This window comes from Petaurus breviceps, unplaced genomic scaffold, assembly GCF_028583685.1.
Source record: "Petaurus breviceps papuanus isolate PSGF00001 unplaced genomic scaffold, PetGlider_PUasm1.0 90721, whole genome shotgun sequence".
Classification (NCBI taxonomy): Eukaryota; Metazoa; Chordata; class Mammalia; order Diprotodontia; family Petauridae; genus Petaurus; species Petaurus breviceps.
In genome coordinates, this window is record NW_027187322.1 from 197,024 (window position 1) to 202,256 (window position 5,233).

A 5,233-nucleotide genomic window follows, 5' to 3' on the forward strand; every position below is an offset into this window, starting at 1 on the left:
TTAAGGCTGCTTCCTTGGTGCAACTGAGTCAGAATGATTTTGTTCCGAACACATCTTGCTAAAACCTTTCCAGCTGAAGCAATGGCCCACGATAGTCCCATAGCAGGTGGTAGAAGTCCATAAAACCCTGGCTTGAAGCTGCCACCCAGACCCCTCCCCTAAGCCCCATTTCTGAAGCTCAACTACCCCACTTCCTACCAATGTCACCCTCGGCAGTAGAAGCCAAACCCCAGACCCTAACCTCAACAACCAAGAAAACCCCAAAACCCCCACAGCAAATGTCAAGGAAATTGTGTAACCCCAAATTATACTCAGACCCCAAAGAGGCCTTAAATCCACCCAGAACCCAAATTAACCCCAGGTGGAAAGTAGAAGAAAATTCCTGATGCCTCAGTTTCCTCATCTGTGATTCTGATGTCCAGCTCCCCAAGACAGCAGAGAAGCTGGAAGATTAGGGAGCAACCCAGTGTGTCCTTGGAGAAAATTATTCCTTTCTGGGAGCTGGGGTCGGGAGAGGGAGATGCCGCAGTGTTGGTCAAGGTGTGTTGGGGGGTGGGGGCAGAGCTGGGAAGTCCTAATGGAGAGGATCAACCAGGAAATGTGGAGAAAGTGGAAAGACTGAAGAGGAGAGAGGAGCTGCTGCAGACTGTTGGGGCTGGGCCGGTTGAGTTGTAAACAGAGAGGAGGGAGGAGAGAGCAGAATGAATTGAGGAGCCAACACCCTGAGCCAACTCCCCTCCCTCTCCCCCCACCCCACCCCCTGGCTGGGAGGGGCACAGAGGGGGAGGCAGATTCCTCTCCTCTCCCAGACTTCCCTGGCCTCCCTTTCTATATCCTAAAGGCTCTCTAGCCAGGATGTGAGAGGAGAAAGAAAGGGGAGATGGGGGAGTGGAGAGGAGTGGGGAAAGAAGGAGGTGGGGGAGGGGCCCTGGGATTCCCTCCCCAGCCTCCCTTCTCTCCTCCAACCCAGGCTGGGGAGATCCGGGTGAGGAGGGCAGGGCCAGGCTGCCCAGGGTCTGAGTCACCACATAGCTGAGCTTCATGTCATCCAAGGCCCTCCCTTGCCCCACCCTATGCCCTATGCCCGCCCCAGGACTCAGATTGCACCCCTGCTCCTCTACCTGGAGCCCTTGTCCTCGAAGGAGCTTGAAAGGGGTTGACCTTGCCCCCTCCCCACGATGCTCGACTCCTGCCTCCCCCCACTCTTACATCCCCCTTTGGTGGATACAGATGTGGGCCAGAATAGAAGGAGGGCAAAGGTAGGTAGGGGGCTTAGCCCTTCCCCTCACTGTGCCTGTTTCCCCATATGGAAAATGACAGGCATAGATTAATTTCATTGATTCAGAGGTCATTCAGAGGACCTCAGAGGTCATCTAGTCCAACCCTCTCATTTTATAGCTGGGGAAATGGAGGCCCAGGAAACTTAAAGTGACTTTCCCAGACTCAGCAAGCACATGTCAGAACTGGGCTTTCTACCCAAATCCAGGGTTCTTTGCCATGGTGTCCTGACTACATGATTGTTCAGGGCCCTTTTAGCTCTAGCAGGGAACGGGTGGGATGGAAAGGTTCCCCCTACTGGTCCCCCTCCCTGGGTAGAAGGGGAAGTCACCACGAGGGCGGGGTGGGGCAGGGCCCTGGAGTGGCCACAAGCATCCTTCTCAATGACCGAGGACCCACACTCTCCCGACCCACTTAGAGGCAAGAGCCCTGGCAGGAAAGTGACCCCTACAGCCCATGGAGTGAGTCAGGGGAGGCACAGCCTCTCCGGGTACCCTGCCCAACCACCGGCCCGCTAAACACATTTCTGCTCCTAACCCATCCCCTCTACATCCTCTGATGGGCTCTCTAAGCTCATCCCACTTTCCTGGCTCTGGCTGGGACATAATTGTTTCCTTTCTTCGTCCCCAACCTTGGCCACATTCCCTGAGCCCTCCTGGTCCCCCCATCCAGAAGCCTTGGGCAGGTTCCCCATGCCCATTCCCATTCTCTGTGTGCGCGCACGCACACACGCACACACACACACACACACACACACACACACACACACACACTCTGTGTCTCTCTTTCTCTGTCTCTCTCTGTCTCTGTCTGTCTCTCTGTCTCTGTCTCTGTCTCTCTTTCTCTCTCTCTTTCTCAGCTAGTACACCAGACCCATGATTGCAAAAGGGCTGAGGCAGCAGGAGAGGGCCTCACATGACAGCTGGTCTTGCTTCCAAAGTGGAGGGGGGAGGCACATTCCAACAAAGGGGGCCCCCCCCCCGTCCCAGCCTGGCAACCCAGCCCCAGCTCCAAATGAGCCTGCTGGGGCTGGAAGCTAGGCAATCAGTAGGGAAAAAAAAAAAAGAGAGAGAGAGATTGTGAGAATGAGAAGGGCCTTGGAATGCCTAGGAAGCCCAGGGTACCACCAAGGGCATTTCTTCCTGCACCCCAGGTCTCTCCACCCTCATGGGTAACCCGGGAATGGAGGGACGGCCAGGTTCCTGCCTGGCACTGTGTCCCTGGGTCGCCCCAGTAGCTCAGAGCTGCATTCTAAAAGTCCTGCCAGCTGAGCAGTGCAGATGGGCAAAAGCAGGTGGCCCAGGTCCCCCCACCCCCACCGCTTCCACCAAGTTCCAAGAGTTCAGCTTCAGAAGAGAAAGAACAAGGAAGGGGCTAGGGCCAAGTGGCAGCTAGCATTTATGTCCAGAAGGAGTCAGTGAAGACCACTTAGTTTTACAGACTAGGAAACTGAGGCCCAGAGATTTTAAATAACTCCCTCAGGCTAGTTAGTACGCAGTAGAGATTGCAATAAAAACCGAACTTGGAGCTCTATCTGAAATAAAGGTTTTATTGAGGTTTTTTCCTTCCATTATTGTGTATTGTCTGTTCTCATTGACCCTTGCCCCCTCATAACCCTCCCTCTAAACAAGCATCACCAACACATTGGTTCAATGCTTAGCCTAGTACCTTACATTTAACAAATGCCTGAGTGATGTATACACCTTTGTGCCCCATAGCCCACCACCTTCTCTGCTAAAAAGGAAGGAGGCAGGTTTCCTATCAGTCCTCTAAGGTCACTATTGGTCACTGCACACCGGAGTTCTGGCATCCCCGGTATTATCCTGCATTATAAATACACAGAGTTGTAGTTATCCAGTCGTTTCATCCATGTCCAAGTCTTCTTGACCCCATCTGGGGTTTTCTTGGCAAAGACATTGCAGTGGTTTGCCATTTCCTTCTCTAGCTCATTTGACAGATGAGGAAACTGAGGCAAACAGGGTGAAGTGACTTGCCCAGGGTCACACAGCTGGTGTCTGAGGCCAGATTTGAACTCAGGAATATAGTTTTAAATTCACAGTGTGTGTTTCTTAGAAAATAGAAGGTTTTAGGGGTGACTAGGTGGCGCAGTGAATAGAGCACCAGCCCTGGAGTCAAGAGGACCTGAATTCAAATCTGGCCTCAGACACTTAACACAAAAACTAGCTGTGTGACCTTGGGCAAGTCACTTAACCCCAATTGCCCTCCAAAAAGCAAAAAAAAAAAAAAAAGATAGAAAATAGAAGGTTTTCATGTTGTAAAAATACAGACATACCATCTCCTAGAGATTGACTTACATCCCAACATCTAGACCTTGTTGTGACTTTAAGGCTGGATCTGCATGAGGCCAAGACCATGAATCGGAATGTCTCTTCTGTCATCGGAGGCCGTGTGTACCTTGTTCTCTTGGGCCCCTTGCATTTATCCTGTACATCCTTGTAACATATAGGTCGTCTCCACCTGCTAGACTGGAAGTCTCTGGAGAACAGGGACATTTGTGTTTGTCTTTGTACCCCCAGCTCTGAGTAGGGAGCCTGGCACTGAAAAAGTCCCTAACAGGTGCTCCTTGGTTGGTTGGTTCTGCTAGCTTTTCTTGGCATCCATGCCACCAATGATGGGGGGAGGGAAGGTGGTCCCAATGGAAGGAAGGGGAAGATTTAACTACCCTCTTCCCAATGTACACCCTAAGCCAGGAAAGCCACCCCAACACCCCCCAAACAAAGTCCTGGCAACTTGCTGTGTTAACTACAGACTTGACTGGGTAGGGCCCAAAACCCTCCCCCACTACCACCCCACCCACCCCTCCCAAACAGGAAGTGGCACATTTGGGGCATGTAGGCAGCTGGTAGGATGGGCCTGCCTCAGTTCGGGAACAGCAGCTGTCTGGCTCCAACCTAGGGGAACAAGGGAGGGAGGGAGGAAGACTGTCACCTTGTATTTAAATAAAGGCCCCAAAACAAACCTTCCCTAACAGCAGCCCCGGCCTCCCAAAATAACCCGACTGGAAGCATCGTCCCGTGCAGGAAGACAAAGAGGGCTGTGAACACCTCCCAGGCTGGTTTGCCTCCAGACCCTGTTTCATCCACACTGCACCATTTGGAAGGATTTCTCCTCACAGCTGGAGTCTTCGGGTTTGTCCCTTCACACCTGCTTCATTCTCTAGGGTCAGAATTTTCCTAGGGTCATAGGTCCAGGGCTGGAAGAAGCCTCAGAAGCCTCCTATGGTCTCCTTTTACAGATGAGAAAATTGAGGGCAGGATAGGGCCTTCAGTGGCTGCCCAAACCCTCCCAGGCAGAGCCCAGAGACAGGCTCCTCACAGACTTTAAAACTGGAAGAAACCAAGGTCATTCACTGAGAGAGGAAACAGATTCTACAGGCCTTCTGGTCCATTTTACAGATGAGAAAACTGAGGCTCAGAGAGGGGCAGAGCTTGGCCAAAGTCAGTGTTTCACCTATTTGCAGCAGTATTAGGAACAATAACAATCCCTAACGTTCATATAGCCTTTTGAGGTTTGCAGACACCCTGGGAGGCAGGTGTCATCACTGCACCCATTTTACAGATGGAGATACTGAGGTGGGCACATACCTGATGAGAGTCTGCTGACTGGAGAATGATGCATGCAATTTCTCCATGATAAATGATGAGTCTGGGGCAATATAAGGAACTTGGGAAGATGGGCAAAATGAGACAAAAAGCAGAAGCAGGAAAATCGACACGGTGACCATGGTAACTGAGGATGGAAAGAAAAACATCCTGGGAAGACAGCAGAATTCTGCCCAGGTCCAGAGCCTGTCTGGCCTTTGGAAGAAGAGGGCTGAGACATGCCCTCTCTCTTTGGGAAAGGGAGGTGGTGGTCCACGGGCACCAAATGGCATTGTCAGGCATGGCCAATGTACTGCTTTGTTTTGCCTTCCTATACTTTTTGTTGAGGGACT